The sequence below is a fragment of the Lepidochelys olivacea genome (genome assembly GCF_965140295.1).
Source record: "Lepidochelys olivacea isolate rLepOli2 genome assembly, chromosome: 8".
NCBI classification, from domain to species: Eukaryota; Metazoa; Chordata; order Testudines; family Cheloniidae; genus Lepidochelys; species Lepidochelys olivacea.
In genome coordinates, this window is record NC_140418.1 from 86,610,951 (window position 1) to 86,623,420 (window position 12,470).

The window sequence follows — 12,470 nt, forward strand, 5'->3', positions numbered from 1 at the left end:
ATCTTGCAGCTGCATAGGCATATCGCCACTTTGTGAGAGTTACTAGAGAGATGAAGGGGGATTGGGATGTGAGAACAGTTTCTCAGCCATTTTAATGGAGTGTCATTGTGGAGGGAGGAATAGATACTTGAAGCTGATTTAAAGATTCACTTGGATGCTTTGGGAGGTACAGGTTTTGGGGTGTTTTACCAATACAGGTGGTGTGCCCATAAATGGATACCTGGATACAAATGGTATCATGCAGGATGTAACATTTCTGGATTTTTTCCCCCATTTTGGTTGCAGACTTGCAGTGATCATTTGAGGAATAGAGTTTACTAATAAAAAGATGTTTTTCTCTTGTGCAACAAGATGGTGGTGGTACATATTGTCATTCACCAGACCTCCAGATCACACAGAGGTTGAGGTTGATAAGAGCATTTGTACTACAGTGTTTAAGGCCTAACATCTGTTCCCCTTCCACACATATGCCTGGGTTTGATAATGGCATAGCAGATGCATTGTTTTATTTTCAGATGGACAGATTTCAAGAGCTGGCACCAGAAGCCAGCAAGGAACAGGAATGGATGCAACTAGTTCTATGAAATGGTGGCTGTCAGTGTAGCAAAGAGTTCAGCGGCTATGCAAATAATGTGGAGCTATAAAAGAAGTTTTAATGATTTTATGCAATTTCAGGAGTGAGAAGGCCTGTCACCAATATGACCTATTACAGAGGACTAGGTGCTGCAGTACATGGGGTCATTAGCCACCTGGCAACTGGCATCATCAACCATGTCCTGTCTCCTGTTGGGCATTACATTTGTCAGTAGGCTGAGTGGTACCCAGATCCTTGTGGTGAGTTTTTAGTTTGGAGGTTTCTAGGAGGGTTGTCTGGAACCACTGACCATAGGGTGGATACACTTTGTCCTATCACTGTCAATATGCTTAGGGATCTGATGTGGATCCCAAAGTCCATACGACATTGTGGACAAGAGGTGGCCTTGTTCAGGGCTGGATTCCTGGTAGCATTTTTTGACACTCTTAGGATCAGTGGACTAGTACCTGGGTCCTGTTGGGATTCTTCTGGAAGGGCTTTGGAATTGAGGGGTATAGATTGGAAGGGGCGACTGGTGATGTTAACCTTAAGGAGGTCAAAAGCAGATCAAAGAGGCCAGGGTGAAATCCCATTATTTTATAGGGAGGGTGACAAGTGCAGGATCTGCCTTATCAAGGCCATGAGCGCATACAAGACCAGAGAGGAATGGGCTCCTCTTTATTCACAGTGGTGGGAATCCCCTTACAATATACCAATCTATTACAAATGGGGACTGACAAGGTTGGGGCTTCCAGCGCAGGAACTGGGTTCCCACTCATTCAAGATTGGTGCAGCAACAGCAGAAGCACAGCTGGATCTGGGGGCCGAGGCACTTCAGGCAATTGGATGCAAGCATTCTGAAGCATACAGAATACCTGTGAGACCACTGGTGAAGAATCAGTGTTTATTTTCCTCTGTGTTTGCATTCCAGATGCTTTCAGACAGGCCAGGCTGATGGTGGGATGGATCTGCCGGCACAGTATTGTTTCCTATGAACATAGATGGGCTTCCAGGTTGTCTGGAAGTTTGCACCTCAGTTGTGAAACAGCCCTTAGCTGGCATGGGAGGAGGGGCATGTTATGGGACCAACTGTTGCCCCTTGTGTACATAGTAGTGACCGATGAGCAGACACTGAATACACTGTGGTTCACCTCAGGGAAAACGGCATGGGAATGTGTAAATGCGGGGGGGAGGGGGGAGGATTTAATGCTCAGAGCTAAGAGGGATTTAGGCTTTATTATATGTAGAATAATTAACCACTGATGGAATGCCCATAACAAATAATATTCATTGCGAATTTTAGCCCCTTAGTTCTGTTCAACAATTGTTTGTCTATGAATGTCTTCATTATTCACAAGTAAATAGAAAAGCCAACCATAGATTATCTATGGTTGACATTTCAAGCTGTTCACGTGGACTATCCATTATTCCTTAAATTTTGGTGTGTGATTGTCACATGTTGATATTACAAGCTTGGTTGATAAAGGTAATAGTGTTTATATAATATACTTAGTCTTCTGTAAGGCATTTGACTTGGTACCGAATGACATTTTGATTAAAAAATAGAGCAATATAAAATGTACATGGCACACATTAAATGGATTAAAAGCTGGCTAAGTCATAGGTCTCAGTGTGTAATTCTAAACAGGGAATCATTGACCAGGTGTGTTTCTAGTGGGTCCTGCAGGGATCAGTTTTTGGCACTATGCTGTTGAATATTTTTATCCTTGACCTGGAAGAAAACATAAAATCCTCACTAATACAGTGTGAAAATGATCCCAAAATTGGGAGAGTGGTGTTTAGTAATGAAGAGGACAGGTCACTGATATAGCACGATCTGGGTCACTAAGTTTGCCACAAGGAGACCATATGCATTGTCATACGGATATAGGTAAATCTGTACATCTAGGGGAAAACAATGTAGGCCATACTTTCAGGTTGGTGAACTCTATCCTGAGAAGCAGTGACTCTGAAATAGATTTGGGGGTCATGGTGGATAATAAGCTGAACTTGAGCTCCTAGAGCAACCTTGGAGTCTATGAAAATAGGAAAATAAGCACATCATACATTCCTGGTACAAATTTTCATACAAATGCTTACTGTGCTAAATTTTGTGAAATGTTTAGGAACATGAACATTTTCAAGACTTCCTGGACGCTGTCTGAACAATAGCAAACTGAGAGGTATTTGGTATATAAATTGACAAATAATAGCAAACAGAATTTAGTACACTCTTTTCTCTCCCATAAAAATATTTACAAATCACTGTTTGTGTTGGTCACCCAGCTCTAATTAATTGGTTCAAGCCATAAAAGGAAATGTAATCAGCAATTTCTTGTCATTTTGGTGATTGCTAGAAACTATCCAAGTTTAGTACAATCAGTGGGCATGTTAGGAAGACAAAGCAATAAGCTTTGCAGAGAAAAATCAAAGAAAGAAGTATCCTTGCACATACCCTCTTCAGTAACTACATGAGACCTCTTGGAGAGGTCATGAGATGTTATGGGCTTCATTGCCAATAATGTACAGCACCCAGATGTACATATCAATCTCCAAACAGTGCCATCACAAAGATGTCTCAATGCCTATAATAGATCATCTGTTGCATAGAGGAGTGTGAGTTCAGACTGAAGAAAGCTGAAGTAATGCTAGTCAGAAGGAAGATGATAGCAAAGAACTATCTGAAACACTAGTGCCCCCCTTCCTCCCAGTGAAAGCATCCTCCTCCATTTGCCTTAGTGGTGAAAAGCTTTGGGGTCCCATTTAACTTATTATCCCTTGATAAAATGGAAGCATCAGAAGTAAATAATGCCCTATTCTATCTTTAACTTTCTGGGAAACTTTGCCCCTTCCTTTCAGCAAGGAATCTGCCCACACTGATACATTAATCATTTCCAGACTCACTATAACTCACTCTATTAGAAGCTGAAATGGAAACAATTCAGGGGGTCCCAGCTTTTGTAGAATATCGCTGCCAGTCTCTTCAATAAGACAGGCTACTGTGAATGCATCCCCCTGTACTACAATTCCTCTGTGGTCATCCAGTGTGCTGTTGCCAGTTCAAGACCTCTTTCCAAGAATTGTTGAGACAGCTGTACTCCTCTGGGACAGTGCATCTTACAAATTCCAGGATAAAACATGTGAGAGCCAAAAACAAAGTTATAGGGATGATTAGCCTAATCCAGGATCTGACCAGTTTTAGGATATGCTCCAAGACAATTCTCTTTGATAAAACTTTCTCAGCATAACCAAAAGGATTTACACATAAAAAGTGAAGAACAAAGAAAAAACCTCAACCCCAGGAAGTGCAGAAGAATCCAGGAAGTACAGAAGGTACCTCGACACAGATTGAGTATATCTGGAAAGGGTTTTAGAAGCTACAGTAATGGGCACTACAGAAAACTGTAAGATAGGTTGATTAATCAGACTGACCCATTTTGCTTTGCTTAAAAGGGTGTGTGTATTTGTATCAATGATGGGCAGATCTTTAGGTCTTTCCCATCTTCCTGTTGAAGAAGTAGTGTCCAGCTTTTTTGTTAATTCTCATTTATAAGGATGTTTTACGTTGGTTTAGATCAGTTGCCAGGAAAATGGCTAGAAGCTTACTTTAAAAAAGGAAAAAGTTGTGATATTTCATATATATTTCTGGTTCAGCCCTAAATAGATAGCATGGGTGGGGGACAGTGGCCACGGGATTTCTGAGGTCTGAGTGTAGTCTCTTCTCAAATGCCAGGACTGTAGCAAACCAGGCATAAAAACCAAGTGTATATATACCACCAATATATATATAATGTAAGTAGTCTAAATATATAGTAGATTCACTCTTTTCAAAACTATTGTTGGACTCTGGCTCCAAATGTAATTCACAAGGGGCCCTGCCTATTGATGGTAAAAATTACATTTAGATAGCATCTTTTGTCATAAAGGAGCCTCGAGTACTTTACAAACTGATTTGTAAATTTAAATAATTATTTCACCCACTCCTGAAATGTGGCAACAATTCAAAAGCTCACAGTGACACTATATATGTCAAGGTTCCTCCCCCACTCTGAACTCTAGGGTACAGATGTGGGGACCTGCATGAAAAAACCTCCTAAGCTTATCTTTACCAGCTTAGGTCAAAACTTCCCCAAGGTACAAAATATTACCCCCGTTATCCTTGGAATGGCCGCTACCACCACCAAACTAATACTGGTTACTGGGGAAGAGCTGTTTGGACGCGTCCTTCCCCCCAAAATACTTCCCAAAACCTTGCACCCCACTTCCTGGACAAGGTTTGGTAAAAAGCCTCACCAATTTGCCTAGGTGACTACAGACCCAGACCCTTGGATCTTAAGAACAATGAACAATCCTCCCAACACTTGCACTCCCCCTTTCCTGGGAAATGTTGGATAAAAAGCCTCACCAATTTGCATAGGTGACCACAAACCCAAACCCTTGGATCTGAGAACAATGAAAAAGCATTCAGTGTTTTACAAGAAGACTTTTAATAAAAAATAGAAGTAAATAGAAATAAAGAAATCCCCCCTGTAAAATCAGGATGGTATATATATCTTACAGGGTAATTAGATTCAAAAACATAGAGAACCCCTCTAGGCAAAACCTTAAGTTACAAAAAAGATACACAGACAGAAATAGTTATTCTATTCAGCACAATTCTTTTCTCAGCCATTTAAAGAAATCATAATCTAACACATACCTAGCTAGATTACTTACTAAAAGTTCTAAGACTCCATTCCTGTTCTGTCCCCGGCCAAGACGACTACAGACAGACACACAAACCCTTTGTTTCTCTCCCTCCTCCCAGCTTTTGAAAGTATCTTGTCTCCTCATTGGTCATTTTGGTCAGGTGCCAGCGAGGTTACCTTTAGCTTCTTAACCCTTTACAGGTGAGAGGAGCTTTCCCCTGGCCAGGAGGGATTTCAAAGGGGTTTACCCTTCCCTTTATATTTATGACACGCCCCCCAAATCTCAGCTAGGGTGAAACACTGGCTGGGATTTCTTCCTGGAGCTCTAGGAAAACAGAGTTAATAAGACACATGCATCTCTAAATATACTACCAAGTACATAAAGACTAACAATATTTTCCACATCTCAAGGACGATTTTAACCAGTTGATTCTGGGAAACTTTCACGGGAGAGTGCATCAGCCACTTTGTTAGAAGCTCCTGAGATGTGTTGGATGTCGAAATCAAAATCTTGGAGAGCTAAACTCCACCGAAGAAGTTTTTTGTTAGTTTCTTTGACGGTGTGAAGCCACTTTAGTGCAGCATGGTCGGTTTGCAGGTGGAAACGCCGTCCCCAAACATATGGGCGTAGCTTTTCCAGAGCGTAGACAATGGCATAACATTCTTTTTCAGTGACTGACCAGTTGCTTTCCCTCTCAGACAGTTTTTTGCTGAGAAACACTACAGGGTGGAATTCTTGATCAGGTCCTTTCTGCATTAAAACTGCTCCCACACCACGCTCGGATGCATCTGTGGTTACTAGGAACGGTTTGTCAAAGTCTGGGGCCCTTAGTACAGGGTCAGACATGAGTGTCGCTTTAAGCTTGTTAAAGGCCTTCTGACACTTTCCGGTCCACTGAACAGCATTTGGCTGTTTCTTTTTGGTTAGGTCTGTCAGTGGGGCAGCGATTTGGCTGTAGTGCGGTACAAATCGTCTGTAATAACCGGCCAAGCCTAAGAAGGATTGAACCTGTTTCTTTGACTTTGGGACAGGCCACTTTTGGATAGCATCCACTTTGGCCTGTAGGGGGCTGATAGTTCCTTGACCCACCTGGTGTCCAAGGTAAGTCACTCTGTTTAGGCCTATTTGACACTTCTTAGCCTTAACAGTTAGTCCTGCCTCCCTTATGCGCTCAAGGACTTTTTTTAGATGTTCCAGGTGGTCTGCCCAGGAATCCGAAAATATGGCCACATCGTCAAGGTAGGCGACTGCATATTCTCCTAATCCCGCTAGGAGACCATCTACAAGTCTTTGGAAAGTGGCGGGTGCATTTCGCAGCCCGAAAGGGAGTACATTAAATTCATACAGCCCGAGATGTGTGATGAAGGCTGACCTTTCCTTGGCAGATTCATCTAGCGGTACCTGCCAGTACCCCTTGGTTAAGTCCAAGGTAGAGATGAACTGGGCCCTTCCCAGTTTCTCTAATAGTTCATCTGTGCGTGGCATGGGATAGTTGTCTGGGCGAGTTACAGCATGTAGCTTACGGTAGTCCACGCAAAAACGTATTTCCCCATCTGGTTTGGGAACTAGAACCACTGGAGATGCCCATGCACTTTCAGAGGGGCGGATTACACCCATCTGTAACATATCCTGGATCTCCCGTTCTATAGCAGTTTTAGCTTGAGGAGACACCCGGTAAGGTTGGACCCTAATTGGGTGAGCATTACCTGTGTCAATGGAGTGGTATGCCCGTTCAGTCAGTCCTGGGGTGGCTGAGAACGTTGGCGCGTAGCTAGTGCACAGCTCCTGGATCTGCTGTCGCTGCATACGCCCAAGGGTCATGGAGAGGTTCACCTCTTCCACACCACCAGCACATTTCCCTTCGTAATAGACACCTTCAGGCCACTCAGCGTCGTCTCCTCCCTGGGCTGTAAACTGACAAACCTTTAATTCTCTGGAATAAAAGGGCTTTAGAGAATTAATATGATACACCTTAGGCTTTCGGTTGGAGGTGGGGAATGCTATGAGATAATTAACAGCTCCCAGGCGCTCCTGGACCACGAATGGCCCTTCCCACGATGCTTCCATTTTATGGGCCTGGAGCGCCTTTAAGACCATGACCTGGTCTCCTACTTTGAAGGAACGCTCTCTGGCATGTTTATCATACCAGGCTTTTTGCTCTTTTTGAGCATCCTGTAAGTTTTCTCTAGCAAGGGCTAAAGAGGTTCGGAGGGTGTTTTGTAGGTTGGTTACAAAGTCCAGAATGTTAGTTCCTGGAGAAGGTGTAAATCCCTCCCATTGCTGCTTCACCAACTGCAATGGCCCCTTAACCTCACGGCCATATACAAGTTCAAATGGGGAAAACCCTAAACTGGGATGTGGTACAGCTCTGTAGGCAAAGAGCAACTGCTGCAATACTAGGTCCCAATCATTGGAGTGCTCATTTACAAATTTACGTATCATGGCCCCCAAAGTTCCATTAAACTTCTCCACCATGCCATTTGTTTGATGATGGTAAGGAGTGGCAACCAAGCGATTTACCCCATGAGCTTCCCAAAGGTTTTTCATAGTTCCTGCCAGGAAATTAGTCCCTGCATCTGTGAGGATGTCGGAGGGCCAACCTACCCTGGCAAAAATGTCTGCTAGTGCCTGGCACACACTTTTAGCCCTGGTGTTGCTTAGAGCTACTGCTTCCGGCCATCGGGTGGCAAAATCCATGAAAGTCAGTATGTACTGCTTTCCTCTGGGTGTCTTTTTCGGAAAAGGACCCAGAATATCCACAGCTACTCGCTGAAATGGAACTTCAATGATGGGGAGTGGCTGGAGAGGAGCTTTGACCTGGTCTTGGGGTTTTCCCACTCTTTGGCACACCTCACAAGACTGGACATAGGTAGAAACATCCTTGCCCATTCCCTCCCAGTGGAATGACCCCCCCAAACGGTCTTTGGTCCTGTTCACCCCAGCATGGCCACTAGGGTGATCATGGGCTAAGCTCAAGAGCTTGGCCCGGTATTTAGTTGGAACTACCAACTGTCTCTGAGGATGCCAGTCTTCCTGGTGTCCCCCAGAAAGAGTTTCCTTGTATAAAAGTCCTCTTTCTACAACAAACCTGGATCTATTAGAAGAGCTGAGAGGCGGTGGGTTGCTCCGTGCCGCCGTCCAAGCTCTCTGGAGGCTTTCATCTGCTTCCTGTTCGGTCTGGAACTGTTCCCTTGATGCTGGAGACATCAGTTCCTCATGGGATTGTGGACCTAGGCTTGGTCCCTCTGGAAGCGATATAGGGGATGGAGCTGTTTCTGTTGACTGTGAACCGCTCTCCGCTGGTGCACTATGTTGGGATTCAGGCTCCGGCTGAGCCTCTTGTGTAGGGTTATCGGCTGCTGCCAGTTCAGGTTCGGTGGGGCCCTCTGGTGTTGAGGTTGCAAGTACTGGATTCAGTGCTGACACGGGGTCTGGTGTTGGTTGTTTGGCTGGTTCCGGTTCTGGGACTGGTTCCGTCTGGGTCTCTGGGACTGGATCCACTACTGCTGTTGCAGACATTGGCCTGGGGTCCAGGTCCATCACCTCTGACTGGGTCCTGATAGAAGTTTCCGGAACAGAGCTAGGCCTCACGGCTTGTTTAGCCTGGTTGCGGGTGACCATTCCCACCCTCTTGGCCTGCTTCACATGATTGGCCAAGTCTTCCCCCAACAGCATGGGGATGGGATAATCATCATAGACTGCAAAAGTCCACATTCCTGACCAGCCCTTGTACTGGACAGGCAACTTGGCTGTAGGCAAATTGAAAGAGTTGGACTTGAAGGGTTGAATCGTCACTTGGATCTCTGGGTTGATTAAATTGGGGTCCACTAAGGAAGCATGGATAGCTGACACTTGTGCTCCGGTGTCCCTCCACGCGGTGACCTTCTTCCCACCCACACTCACAGTTTCCCTCCGCTCCAAGGGTATCTGGGAGGTATCTGGGCCTGTGGACCTCTGGTGTGATTCCGGTGCAATGAACTGTAATCTGTTGGGGTTCTTGGGGCAGTTGGCCTTTACATGCCCCAGCTCGTTACATTTAAAACATCGTCCAGCTGACGGGTCACCGGGGCGAGGAGGGTTGCTGGAGAACGGGGTGGTGGGACGATAAGGGGTCTGGAGGGTTCTTTGGGAGGTAGGTGGGGCTTTGGGCGGCCCCCGGTAATAGGGTGTGGTCTGGGGTGGTCCCTTCTGGTCTCCGCTCCAACTGCGACCAGTTTTCTTCTTCTCTGCCACCTCCACCCATCTGGCTCCAATCTCTCCTGCCTCAATTACAGTTTTGGGTTTCCCATCTAGGATGTATCTTTCTATTTCCTCAGGAACACCCTCTAAGAATTGTTCCATTTGCATTAGGAAGGGCAAATTTACTGGAGATTCAACACTTGCTCCTGATATCCAGGCATCCCAATGTTTTACAATGTGGTAGGCATGTCGGGTAAATGACATGTCTGGTTTCCACCTTAGGGCTCTGAACCTCCGACGAGACTGCTCGGGTGTTATCCCCATTCTGACTCTCGCCTTGGATTTAAACAGTTCATACTTGTTCATGTGTTCTTTAGGCATTTCAGCTGCCACCTCAGCTAAGGGTCCACTGAGCTGCGGCCTCAGCTCTACCATGTATTGGTCAGTAGAGATGTTGTACCCAAGGCAGGCCCTTTCGAAGTTTTCTAAGAAGGCCTCAGTATCATCACCTGCCTTGTAGGTGGGGAACTTTCTGGGATGGGAAGTGGTACCTGGAGAAGGATTGCTAGGGTTTGTTGGTATATTCTGCTGGGCCTTTATCCTCTCCATCTCCTCCACATGCTTCCTCTCTTTTTCCCTCTCCTCCTCCACATGCTTCCTCTCTTTTTCCTTCTCCTCCTCCACATGCTTCCTCTCTTTTTCCCTCTCCTCCTCCACATGCTTCCTTGCCTCCATTTCCCTCTTGTGGGCAGCCTCTTGGTGTTGTTCTGCCTCCCTTTCTTGTTCCTTCTTCAGCTGCATGAGTTCTATCTGTCTTTCATGTTCCCTTTGTTTTTCCTCAGCCTGAAATTTGGCTAATTCCAGCTGTAGTCGAGCTGAGGATTTGGCCATTCTAACCTCTCTGTTTTTAACTAACTTTACACCCGAGGTTTAGAAATAAACAAACAAAACTTGGCTGTAAAATTTTGCTGTGCTGGAATAGAATACCTATTCTCTGATAGTGATTGTCAGCCTACAGAAAAAGACAATTCCCTTGTCTCTGCTCTGGGCCCAAATTAAAGCAAAAAACCTCCAACTACTTGGAAACCTGCTTACCCAGCCCAAAGAAGAAAAAAATTTCTTTTCAAACCTGTGCTCCTTGTAAAACAAAAAAAAAATAAAAATCAAAATCCTAAAAAAAAAAACCCTGCCACTTTTGTCTCCAGGCAAATGGGTAGAGCACACACCCCCTATTTACTTTTAGGAAGAAAAGAAAAAAAAAAAAAAAAAAACCTCTGGGTTGGAAGACTGTGAATTTCCCTGCAGGAGTTAAGTACCCTGCCTCCAGGCAAAGAAAATCTGCAATTCACAAGATAATCCCCTTTTGTCTCTGCTTGGCCACAAAGCAGAGAGAAACCAAGCTGCTTTCAGTTTCAAAGCTGCCTTCTGGACTTCCTAAAAATTCCTTTTTAAAATCTGTATTTCTAGTTCAAAAAATCTCAACTGGATCTCAAAATGATTTCAGGTTAATCCCACCACTGTGCCACCATGTCAAGGTTCCTCCCCCACTCTGAACTCTAGGGTACAGATGTGGGGACCTGCATGAAAAAACCTCCTAAGCTTATCTTTACCAGCTTAGGTCAAAACTTCCCCAAGGTACAAAATATTACCCCCGTTATCCTTGGAATGGCCGCTACCACCACCAAACTAATACTGGTTACTGGGGAAGAGCTGTTTGGACGCGTCCTTCCCCCCAAAATACTTCCCAAAACCTTGCACCCCACTTCCTGGACAAGGTTTGGTAAAAAGCCTCACCAATTTGCCTAGGTGACTACAGACCCAGACCCTTGGATCTTAAGAACAATGAACAATCCTCCCAACACTTGCACTCCCCCTTTCCTGGGAAATGTTGGATAAAAAGCCTCACCAATTTGCATAGGTGACCACAAACCCAAACCCTTGGATCTGAGAACAATGAAAAAGCATTCAGTGTTTTACAAGAAGACTTTTAATAAAAAATAGAAGTAAATAGAAATAAAGAAATCCCCCCTGTAAAATCAGGATGGTATATATATCTTACAGGGTAATTAGATTCAAAAACATAGAGAACCCCTCTAGGCAAAACCTTAAGTTACAAAAAAGATACACAGACAGAAATAGTTATTCTATTCAGCACAATTCTTTTCTCAGCCATTTAAAGAAATCATAATCTAACACATACCTAGCTAGATTACTTACTAAAAGTTCTAAGACTCCATTCCTGTTCTGTCCCTGGCCAAGACGACTACAGACAGACACACAAACCCTTTGTTTCTCTCCCTCCTCCCAGCTTTTGAAAGTATCTTGTCTCCTCATTGGTCATTTTGGTCAGGTGCCAGCGAGGTTACCTTTAGCTTCTTAACCCTTTACAGGTGAGAGGAGCTTTCCCCTGGCCAGGAGGGATTTCAAAGGGGTTTACCCTTCCCTTTATATTTATGACAATATACTATAACAGTCCAGGGCAAGAGGTTAAGAATATAATAGGTAAAGAATATTTTATGCAATTGAAACTATTAAGGAATAGTGTAAGGGGGAATTTAGGTACAGAAGGCAGAATGTAAATACCTAACTTGGAATCTGGCCAAAACTCTAAAGTTTGCACAACTGTTTATGCAATAATGCCATAGGATCTTTAATAACAACAAATAATAATGATCTCAGCTTTGTTGCGTCCAAACTCTTATTTGAATTGTGAATTATTTGTGAAAAATACTCTGATCTCTCTTCATCGTAACTCCAATGATTGCAGTGAATGACTCCTTACTAGCACCAGTATGAAATCAAAATTTAGGGCTATAATTAGTATTGTGGGTTTACTCACATTTAAAATAAATTACTGTCAGGACTTGCTTGAATTCTATAGGTCTTCATTTTCACTTTTTTAAAAAAATTGCTTTTGGAGACTAAAGGAAATTCCATTTCTTATTAAAGAGCCCTGAAGAAAATAATGTCCCTCATGCTACTGTATATTGATGTGCAGTTCTGGGAATGATGTATTAATTTATTTAAC

General features: G+C 44.0%; 1 protein-coding gene across 3 annotated transcripts in view; it reads left to right on the top strand.

Annotated features, from left to right (window-relative positions):
• Positions 1 to 12,470, top strand: part of NEGR1 (neuronal growth regulator 1) — a 618,255-nt gene that overhangs the window by 373,529 nt on the left and 232,256 nt on the right. The gene's annotated exons all lie outside the window — the stretch shown is intronic.